Source organism: Hemibagrus wyckioides, linkage group LG06 (assembly GCF_019097595.1).
Source record: "Hemibagrus wyckioides isolate EC202008001 linkage group LG06, SWU_Hwy_1.0, whole genome shotgun sequence".
Classification (NCBI taxonomy): Eukaryota; Metazoa; Chordata; class Actinopteri; order Siluriformes; family Bagridae; genus Hemibagrus; species Hemibagrus wyckioides.
The window spans coordinates 4,284,825-4,297,019 of record NC_080715.1 but is presented as its reverse complement, the minus strand read 5'-3'; positions in this window follow the sequence as shown (position 1 = coordinate 4,297,019).

Genomic DNA, 12,195 nt, shown 5'->3' with positions numbered 1-12,195 from the left:
GGGATAATTTGCTTCTCCCCCTCCATGTTTGCTAATTATTTTCAACGAGTATAATGAATTCAATTCAGGGAGTATAACATGTTTGTCTGGAAGCTCTTACTCAACACTGCTCCTTGCTCTGAAGCCAAACCAGAAGACAATGTTCCAGACAAGTTGTAGATAACTTTCAGGCTATAGGGAATATAAAATGAACTACTGCTGCTATAAATAGGTGTTATGCCAAAATGAAAATTGTAATTTCAAGTTGTTATTTTTTTAAGGAATAGAAGTAACCCACTGCATGTGTGAAGATTACATACTGACACTTGACCACACTTTTCAACTGGTGTGGAAACAGCAGGAGGCTATGGAGGTCATCACTAAGCTGGAGAAGGAGAAATTTAACCTGATACCACCAAATGAGGACAATGCAAGACAAGTATCAGAAGTCTGAGCACCATGAGATGATGGAGACTCTGACAAACAGTGAAAAGTTACTGAAGGTAAATATTCTCGTAATGCAAATATGACAGCTGTTGTAAAATGTGTGTGTGTGTGTGTGTTCTCCAGTTTAAGATATAAAAAGGAGATAAAGTCAATAATCCTTAATTGTTGTTCTTTTCAGGTCTCCCTGGCTGAAGCTGAGGTGAAACACCAGAAGGCTGTGGAGACCATCACTTAGCTGGAGGAGGAGAAGTCTGACCTGACAATCCAGGTGAACACATTGCAAGACACACTGGAGGACATGGGGAACCAGCTGTGTGATACTCGCTTGCAGTGTGAGTGAGAGCAGGAGGCTCACAGGCTTCTGAAGTTAGAGTACCAGAAGATTGAAATTGAGATTGAGTCTCTGATAAACAGTGAAAAGTTACTGAAGGTAAATATTCTTGTGATGCAAATATGACAGCTGTTGTAAACTCTCTGTGTGTGTGTGTGTGTATGTGTGTGTGTGTTCTCCAGCTTAAGATATTCTCATGAGTAATGAGTCAGTATATAAAAGTATCTGAATGTGTATGTAAAAGGGAAATAAAATCAATAAGCCTTAATTGCTGTTCTTTTCAGGTCTCCCTGGTGACTGAAGCTGAGGAGAAAAACCAGAAGACTGTGGAGACCATCAGTCAGCTGGATGAGGAGAAGTCTAACCTGATAGTCCAGGTGAAGACATGGGGAGCCAGCTATGTGATATTCATTTGAAGTGTGATGAGCTAAAGAATGTAAGTGAGAAGAAACTCTTTCGTTAAGCACCTCCTTTTAATTGAAGTGGACTGTATGAGGACTTTTCATGTTTATGCTGCATGCTGAGGCTCATTCAATGTGTCATTTTAGGAGTGTGAGTGAGAGCAGGAGGCTCACAGGCCTCTGAAATCTGAGTACCAGGAGAGGATGGAAACTCTGACAAACAGTGAAAAGTTACTGAAGGTAAATATTCTTCTCATGAAGCTACGACAGCTGTTGTGAACTGTGTTTGTGTAGGGATGTGGTAGCTTAGTTATTAAGTCATTGGAGTACTGATTGGAAGGTTATGAGTTCAAATTCCTAGGTCCATCAAGCTGCCACTGCTGTGCCCCTGAGCATGGCCCTTAACCCTTACTTGTTCAGTTGTGTAAAAAATGTGATAAATTCTAAGTTACTCTGGATATGGGCATCTGCCAAATGCTGTAAGTGTGTGTGTGTAATAGTAAATAAAATCAATAATGTTTTTTCAGGTGTCATTGGCTGAGGCTGAGGAGAAACACCAGAAGACTGTGGAGATCATCAATCAGCTGGAGGAGGAGAAGTCTGACCTGACTAGTACAGGTGAAGACACAACGAGACACACTGGAGGACATGGAGAACCAGCTCTGTGATACTCATTTGAAGTGTGAAGAGCTAAGGAATGTAAGTGAGAAGAAACGTTTTCATTAAGCAGCAACTTTTAATTGAAGTGGACTGTATGTGGACTTTTTATGTTTATGCTGCATGCTGAGGCTCATTCAATGTGTGTGTTTTAGGATTGTGAGTGATAGCAGGAGGCTAACAGGCTTCTGAAGTCTGAGTACCAGGAGAGGATGGAGACTATGACAAACAATGAAAAGTTACTGAAGGTAAATGATCTTCTCATGAAGCTATAACTGCTGTTGTGAATTCTTTGTGTTGTGACACTCACTGCAGCACTGAGTCTAAAACACAGGCAGAGAGTACGCATGGCATTAGGCACCACCTGGGCTCCCTCCAAAAGTCCCCCCCCCCAGCTCCAAGCCTCCGTGTAGCAGCTGTCCCATGCAGTGTGTAGCTGCGGGACAGGCAGTCTGAGTTTCTATGCTGGATACCTGCTCTGTGCTTAACCTGACATGAGAAGTCTTGCAAAGAAAGAAACCATCAAGTCTTTCAAAGAAAGAAACGACCAAGTTACACGTCTGTTGGTGTCTTTTGCCATCCAATACAGTGGCACATTGTTTTGAGTGCATTGGTGTGCACAATGAACGGAAGCTCAAAGTCGGTGTTCCTCAGAAGGGTTTAGTTAACTAGCGTTTCCTCGATTTTTAGGAATGCTGGCTCCATTGGGCAAATCTGAAGGGGGCAGGCTATAGACTCAGAACTGCATCTACCTGCTTATTCGTTGTGGGTCTCAGTACTCTTTTATGGCCTCAATCATCTTGTGCCTTCAGTAACCCCAGAGTGATGAACTGTGCCTCAGTCAGCCCCAGGTGAGATTTTGGGGGGGTTTCTGTTAGACCCACCTTCCAGAGAGCTCCAAGATGAAATAAGTGATCTGACCACATATAGTACTGGATAATCACATTATCCAGGTACAACACTGCAAACTGACAATTGAGAACTATGTCCATGAGGAGCTGGGAGGTTGCAGGTGCACTTTGAAGCCCGAACAGTAGAAACTGGTACTTCCAGTGACCGCTGGAGGTGCTGACGGCAGTGCTGAAGTGGTTTTGATCTCATGTTGATCCAGCTGTGTGAGCCCTGGGACTGATGAAAAGATTTCTGCAAATTGGTCCACAAGTTCTGTAAAGTCCTGATGTTGAGCTGGTGTGAGATCATTCCCGCTCCATATCAGGGCATACTCTCTGGGATCTGTGACAGGAGAGGCAAACATAGACACAGCAGGCCCAGGAGCTTTCCACTTTTTAAAGAGATTTATATGGTAAAGTTGAGTGTCTGCACACTTACCTGGTTGTTGCAGTTTACTGGACCCATTCTCTTGAGGACTGTGTATGGGCCCTGCCACCTTGCCAGGAATTTGCACACTGTGCTGGGGACTTGATTGCCTGGGTTGGGCATTTGTAGACATGGTGCTGTTCTTGATGGGTGGCCCCCATATACTGCTTTACAATGGGAGCCACTCTGTCAGTTCGCTCTTTGCATATCCCATACAAATCTTCCTGTTGGAACACAGATGAAATGGGATTAGATATATTACAAGGCTCACCTTGGGAGAAGTTTCAGACATGATGCGCTTGTGCTTTGGCTTTTTGAGGGGCCTGCTTCTTTGTCAGACAGGCGATTGCAGCCTCGCAGCCACATTCAGATCCGCTGGCCATGGTGCTGAAGTGCAGCTGTTTCTCCAGCACCGCTGTTTCTTTAGCACCGCTGTATAAGAGCGGTGAGGAATGGTTTAGTTGTATTCTCAAGAGTAATGAGTTTTTAAAACATCTGAATGTGTGTAGAAGTAAAAAAAAAAAAAGCCTTAATTGTTCTTTCAGGTCTCCCTGTCTGAGGCTGAGGAGAAAAACCAAAAGGCTGTGGAGATCATCAATCAGATGGAGGAAGAGAAGTCTGACCTGACAGACCAGGTGAACACACTCCAAGAAACACTGGAGGATATGGGAAACCAGCTTTTTGATACTTTCAGACAGTGTGATCAGCTAAAGAATGTAAGTGAGAAGAAATCATTTCATTAAACATTTAAATTGAAGTGGACTGTATGAAGACTTTTCATGATACACTGCATAGTGAATAGAAGAAGCCCACTGCATATGTGAAGATTAAGCACTGAAGTTTGACCTCTTTTTCAACCATGTATGTATTTCAGGATTATGAGTACCTGAAATCCGAGTGCCATGAGATGATGGAGTCATCCATCATCAACATCCACTGACCAACAGTGGAACGTTACCACAGGTTTGTGTGTGTGTGTGTGTGCACTTGTTTTTAGACACATTTTCCCCAGTACATTTCCGGTCACCGGTCTCCAACCTTTTTACCTCTGTACCCCTCTATGTACCCTGGCACATACCCTGATGGCCTCAGCAAGACTGAAAATGACCTTCTATATTGAAATCAATATTATTTTGAAATCAGAGACCTGACATTGTATTAGACTTCATCTTATTAAATAATAAAATTTTTATGGCATTCATATGTATTTGCAATGGGAAATATTAAACAGTACTTTACTCCAAAACAACAGCTGCACTAACTAATAAGAGATGTCTACAGCACACGCGTCCTCAATCTTCATGCAGCAGGATAGATTTATTCACCGTTTTTACTTTGGCAGCGTCGTAGCTTTATTCCTAACACTTTCAAAACCCCAGCAGCTTCCAAGTTGAATTTATCTGCCATGTGTTTTGTTTAACACAGTGCAGGGAATCAGTGCAGAAAACATTGAGGGAGAAATTCAAGAACATATTTAAGACTCATAGAGGCATAAGCAAGAAAACTCCAGAAAAAAAACTTTATGTTTATGCTGTATGATGACCTGTATCATTAAATTCTATTTTAAAGTTACTAGTTTAAGGTAAACATTCCTCTTACTAAGTCACATTTGCTGAAGTAAATGATGCCTCTGTCAGGCATGCATTTCCGGGTTCCATGTTGCTACTTCCGGTTCTGGGACGCAACTTCCAGTTTCGCGATCTCATTTCCGGTTTCTGCCATTTTATGCTCCTCAGTCCTATATAAGCTAGCGAGCAGTCCATGCTCCTTGCCAGATGGTCTCTTCAGTCAGCCTTGAGCTTCTGAGACGGCATCCTGCCCTTTTCTTCAGTTCCTGTCTGCCTGGTTTGTCTCTGCCTTCCTTCAGTCAATGACTCTGCCTGTCCTACGTTTAACCTGCTCTCTGGATTTTGGATTATTGGATTGTATGCTGTTAATGTCTCTGCCGATCCTACATTTAACCTGTTCTCTGGATTTGGATTATTGGACTGTATGCTGCTAATGACTCTGCCTGTCCTACGTTTAACCTGCTTTCTGGATTTTGGATTATTGGATTGTATGCTGTTAATGTCTCTGCCGATCCTACGTTTAACCTGTTCTCTGGATTGTGGATTATTGGACTGTATGTGGTTATTTCTTTTACTTATTCTACCAGCCTGCTGTATCCTGGTTTTTTCAGTTTTTGCTATTGAAGTTGACTGAGAACTCTGCCATTTTTTGTGCCTTCTTAATAAAGACTCTAAGTTTGAACTCGGACTGTGTTCTGCATTTGGGTCCTCACCTGCCATCCCTGACAGCCTCAGTTATGGGTCAGCAAGAATATGGATATTTTGAAGCTTCATACATTAAATGTTATTTTTTTCTCCTTGTTCCAGAAACCTGACATATCCGTTGGAAAAAAGAAGAAAAAACTTATTTTGCCAGTCAACATTTGGGACAGCGATTCCTCATCAGATTAAACTGATGGGTGTATGTGAAGTAAAAACAAAAAATAAAAAAATTAACAAAACAAAAAAAGAGCAAGCTGGTCTTAATGTTGAAATTTCAAATGACTCAGGGGTGTGTGATAAATTGTCATTTTAGCCCTATCATTTGGGGTAGGGAGGGGGGAGGGTTTGTGTAACTTCTTTTCTGTCACCCTACAGCATTCAAGTACTTTGTACTGGAATGAATGTATATTTTAGTTATTTTTTATCAAAAGCTTTCCTTTTATCTTAGAACAGACTGAAAAGGATTCTGAAGGTGGATTTATTCTTATTACCGGTCACATTACGGGGAAAGCCTTAATTGTCTTGAATGTCTATGCCCCAATTGAGAACAGACCTGACTTTATATCAAAGATGGTCCTATCATCAATGTAATGGTCTGGGGATTATGGCTGGGGATTTCAGTTGTGTCATGGACGATAGGTTGGACAGGATTCTAAAAAATCGAGCACACTTTAAAATGTGTCATACTTCAGGTTTGGTGGATATTTGGAGAGAACTACATCCAGGTGTTAAAGAATATACCTTCTACTCTTCTCCCCATAATTCTTATTTCAGACTAGACTATTTATTTTTGCCTTCCAGGTACATTAACTATGTAAGATCCTGTGAAATTGTCCCTATTGCTCATATTGACCATAGCCCTGTGTACTTAGGTTTATCTGAATTTTCAACCCCAAAATCATCTTATTTGAAATTTAGTAGTTCTCTCATTAACGACAACTTTTTCTGCCAGTTCCTTAAAAGACATCCCATTACTGACAGGATAATGAATGTTGTCCAGTAAATAGTGCCACCAAATGGGATGCAGCTAAGGTCACTTTAAGAGGCCACATCTCTTTTACTATCTGGCATAAAAACAAAAGTTGGAGAACAGGAAAAAAATTGGAAGAAGAGGTCAAAAGATTTGAATTGCGTCATAAAACTTCATCCACATAAAACAACTGGAATCTTTTAATCAGTGCCAGATCTAAATAGAACTTGGACTACACAGATCATGTACAGCAGGGGTGTCCAATCTTATCCAGAAAGGGCCGATGTGGGTGCAGGTTTTCATTCCAACCAAGCAGAAGTCACACCTGATTCCAACTGGATAATCAACTGATCAACAGCTTCAGATACCTCAGTGTCCACATCACGCAGGACCTGTCATGGTCCTGTCACATCAACACAGTGGTGAAGAAGGCCTGGCAGCCTGAGGTCTCTACCACCTCAGACGCTTGAGAGACTGTAGACTGCCTGCTAAGGTGCTTAGGAACTTCTACTCCTGCACCATAGTGAGCATCCTGACGAGAAACATCACAACCTGGTTTGGGAACAGCACCCTGGAGGACAGACAAGTTCTACAGAGAGTGGTGCGATCAGCTGAGCGCATCATCCGTACCAAGCTCCCTGACCTCTACAACATGCGGTGCTGGACCAAGGCTAGCAAGATCGTAAAGGACCTCAGCCACCCCAAAAATTGTCTTTTTTCTCTCTATTGAGGTCAGGGAAGCACTTCCACACCCTGAAGGACAACATAGAGAGACTGAGGAGAAGCTTGTTCCTGCAGGTTATATGGTCTCTCAACCAGAACTCCACATTCAAGTTTCAAGAAGCTTTATTGTCATTTCAACCACATATAGCTGACGCAGTACATAGTGAAATGAAACAATGTTTCTCCAAGACCTGGTGCTACATAAACATACAACAACAAAGAGTTCACACAATAAAAACACCACCACAGAGCTAGGACAGAAGTTTGTCTTAGCCATGTAAAGTGCACGGTGTGCAGCTAGGTGCAAACAGAGCATAGACAAGACAGTGCAAAAGACAATAAATACAAGAAAGACAACACAAAAAACACAGGACAATTAGTGCCGAAAAAGAAAGAAAAGAACATGTGTAATGGAATGTAAGTGAAATAAAATAAGATAAAATGCAGTGATGTAAAATAAATATTGTGCAAAAATACAACAGCAGCAGTTGAGGTAGTGCAGATAGAAATAAACATAAATACAACTATAGCAGCAGATGACAGGTTGAGGTAGAATAGAATAGAATTTTTATTGTCATTGTACCATTTGCATGTACAACGAAATTTAAAAGTGCCAGCCAGTCAAAGTGCAGCAGTCATACTGTCACAGGCACAAACACCTCAGCCGCACCCCCGCGCTCCCAATCACCGGACTTTTAATCGCGCCACCTGCACCCAATCACATGGCGCCTACTTAAAGCCCTCACCTGCAGAGCACAGTGGCTAGTATTGAGACTGTTTACGAGAAAGTACCGAGTTACTGCTCTAGTATTTCGAGTTGGATATTTCCGTTCGTCATATTGCCTTTTTTCCCCCTGCCTTAGTTATTAAAAGCCGTGTTGCATCTGCTCTCTGTCTCCGTGTGTGTTGTGACAGAATACTAGCCCCACAAACAGCGAACTACGAGATCTTACCAGGAAGATGGAAGGTCAGCACGTCAGCACACCCCCTACAGCAGCTCAGCCGCAAACCGACCCATCTGCCGCCCCGGTTCTGCAACAGCCAACAGCCGAACCGCGTTCCCCACCAGACCCTATCACTGCTCTGGCGGCCTCACTACAGCAAGCAGTACTGTCCGTGGCGACACCACAAACCTGTCTGGTAGCCAAACCAGCATTATTCTCGGGCGGTGTGGCCGAATGTGCCGGTTTCATTATGCAATGCCAGCTCTATTTTGAACTGGTCCCTCAGTTGTTCCCCAATGACCGCGCTAAAATAGCCTTTATCCTGTCGCTGTTGTCCGGTGAGGCCCGACGCTGGGCAGAGGCCTTGTGGACATCGGAGAGCCCAGTGTTCGTGTCCTTAACGAACCTTCTGGCCCACTTCAAGGCAGTTTTCGGTGCGGGCGCTTCCTCCCTCTCGAGACATGACGAGCTGTTCACTCTGCGGCAGGGTAGAAACACCGTCCGCGAGTATACGCTGCGCTTCCGCACGCTGGCGGCATCTAGCAGATGGAATGAGATGGCTCTACTCGCGGTGTACCGGTGGGGGTTACAGCCCGAGATCCGACGGCAGATGGCCATATATGAAGACTCCAGCAGCCTGGAGGCCTTCCTGTTGAAGGCTCAGACAGTGGCCCAACATCTCATCGTGGTTCCGGGTGGAGGGAACCACCGTTCCGAGGCTTCACCCAGTGAGGAGTTCTCCGCACCAGAGCCTATGCAAAACGGACGTGTACCATCTATCCGCGGACGAATGGCAGAACCGGCTTCAGCATGGGCTCTGCTTCTACTGCGGAGAATCTGGTCATTCCATTTCTACCTGTCCCGTCCGTCCGGTCCACCCAGCGGTGAGTACTATCCACCTCAGCTCAGTACTCTCTAATCCTCGGTATCATGATGCCACATTAATGTTTGACTCTCACTCTTATTCTGTCAGCGTGCTCTTTGACTCGGGTGCGTCCGGGAACTTTATCTCCACTCACATTCTCTCTGCATGCCATATCCTACGACAAAGGAACCCAACGCGCTATCTCATTACAACCATCCGAGGAAAACCGCTGGGTCGAGGACTGGTGCAGTGGCGGACGCCGGAATTGACTCTGCGCATCGGCTGTATGCATGAGGAGGTGCTCTCGCTGTTGGTGTTGGAGGAGGCCAGGGTGGACATTGTTCTAGGACGCCCATGGCTGGCGCAACATCAACCCACGATTCGGTGGAGCACAGGGTGCATTGAACAGTGGAGCAATCATTGCCTCAGCTCGTGCCTACGCGCACTCCCGTGCCCTCCGCCTAGATCTGTTCTCCTGGGGTCGACGAACATCAAGAGCCCCCCTACTGGCCATGAGGTGGACCTCCCAGGAGAGTATCAGGATTACACGGAGGTGTTTAGCAAAGTCGCCGCTACAAAGCTCCCACCACATCGATCCTGGGATTGTGCTGTGGACCTTCTGCCCAATGCTAAGATGCCCAAAGGGCGCATCTATCCCCTGTCTGTCCCGGAGCATAAGGCCATGGAAGAATATATCAAAGAGGCACTCTGCCAGGGGTTCATACGCCCTTCGACCTCCCCGGCGGCATCCAGCTTCTTCTTTGTGGCAGAAAAGGATGGCAGGCTTCGACCGTGTAACGATTACCGGAATCTTAATGCCCAAACGGTGAAATTCTCCTACCCCTTGCCGCTAGTACCAGCTGCTCTCTAGGAGTTACGTGGAGCTCGTATCTTCACCAAGCTGGACCTGAGAAGTGCATATAACCTCATCTGCATTCGTCAGGGAGATGAGTGGAAGACGGCGCTCATCACACCTTCTGGGCACTACGAATACCGGGTCATGCCATATGGGCTCACAAATGCCCCAGCGGTATTCCAAAACTTCATGAATGAAATCTTCCGTGATATGCTCCACCGGTTTGTCATCGTATACATTGATGACATCTTAATCTACTCTTCCACCCGGTCGGAGCACATCCACCATGTCCGTCAGGTACTTGACCGCCTCCGCCGTCACCACCTTTTCCTCAAACTTGAAAAGTGCGAGTTCCACCAAACTGTTGTGCAGTTTCTGGGTTACATCATCTCCGCTGCTGGTATTAAGATGGACCAGGCTAAAATAGACGCAGTGATGAACTGGCCGCAGCCAGAGACAGTCAAGGAGCTGCAACGGTTTCTGGGGATTGCGAATTTCTACCACCGCTTCATCCACAACTACAGCCAAATCACTGCTCCCCTCACTTCATTATTATGTGGACAGCCTAAGACACTCACCTGGTCAAAATTAGAGGTCGAAGCCTTCCAACAGCTAAAAACTGCCTTTTGTTCCGCTCCTACATTACTGCATCCTAATCCTAGCCAGCCCTTTGTAGTCGAGGTAGATGCCTCTGAGCTAGGAGTAGGAGCGGTGCTGTCACAACAAGGAGGTAAGCCCCTGGCACTCCATCCATGCGCCTTCTTTTCAAGGAAACTAACCCCGGCGGAGCGTAACTATGACATTGGAAACCGTGAGCTGTTAGCAATCAAGTTAGCACTGGAGGAATGGTGGCACTGGCTGGAGGGGGCTGTCCATCGCTTTGAAGTCATCACTGATCACAAAAATCTACAATACCTCAAAGAAGCCAAACGCTTAAACCCACGACAAGCGCGCTGGGTGCTGTTCTTCACGAGGTTTCGATTCACAGTCTCCTATCGTCCCGGTTGTAAGAACACAAAAGCCGAAGCCCTATCCAGAATGTATTCACCAGACCCTCAATCCGATGCATGTGAACCGGTACTACCTCCAGATCTGTTCATATGCCCCATCCTCTGGGCCGTCGACGAGGAAATCCGTGCCGCCTCCGCGAATGAACCCGCTCCGCCGGGGAGCCCAGTAGGCAAAACCTACGTTCCAGTGCCCCTCCGTCTTAACCTCCTGGACTCTGTACACTCGTCTCTAGGCTACGGCCATCCGGGCAGACAACGCACACTCTCACTCCTCCAGAACAGGTATTGGTGGCCAAATATGAGTAAGGATGTAAACCAGTTTGTGAAAGGTTGTTCCGTTTGTGCCGTGATTTCCACACCCCGCCGCTTACCGGAAGGGAAACTCATGCCACTCCCTATTCCCCACCGACCATGGTCCCACCTGGGAGTGGACTTCATCACCGACCTGCCCATGTCGGAAGGCTTCACCACCATCCTCGTCATAGTAGACCGATTTTCTAAAGCTTGTAAACTCATACCCCTCAAGGGCCTACCCACTGCCCTGGAAACAGCTAAAGCCCTCTTCCACCAAGTGTTCAGACACTTCGGCATTCCCAAAGATATTGTGTCAGATAGAGGGCCCCAGTTTATCTCCAGGGTATGGAGGGGTTTCTTAGGACAACTGGGTACATCTGTAAGTTTATCCTCTGGTTACCACCCACAATCTAACGGCCAAACGGAACGGAAAATCCAGGAAATTGGGCACTACCTCGGCCATGAACGCCAGCATGATTGGAGCCAATACCTGCCCTGGGCCGAGTATGCACAAAACTCACTCCGCCAAGAAACCACCGGACTCACCCCTTTTCAGTGCATACTCGGCTATCAGCCACCTCTGTTCCCGTGGACTGGCGAACCTGCTGAAATACCTTCGGTCGATCACTGGTTCTGAGAGAGTGAGAGGGTTTGGGGATCGGCGCATGTCCACCTGCGTGGCAAAGAAGCACCGTGCTACCATCCAGGTGACCGAGTATGGCTTTCCACCCGGGACATCCGCCTCAAACTGCCCTGTAGAAAACTCAGCCCCGCTATATTGGTCTCTTCAACATCCGTAGGCGCATAAATGATGTGTCTTACGAACTCATCCTACCTGCGCACTACTGAATCTCACCCACCTTCCATGCGTCTCTTCTGAAACTATACACTAACCCTGTTCTCCCTCCTTCTACAGAGTCTGAGATCTCGTCGCCGCCCCAGATCGACGCAGACAACACGGTCTACCAGGTCCGAGAGATAATGAACTCCAGACGACACGGCGGCCATCTACAATATCTGGTCGACTGGGAGGGGTATGGTCCCGAGGAAAGATCATGGGTGGACCGGGATGACATCCTCGATCCGGCACTGCTCACCGACTTCCATCAGCACCACCCAGACCGACCCGCT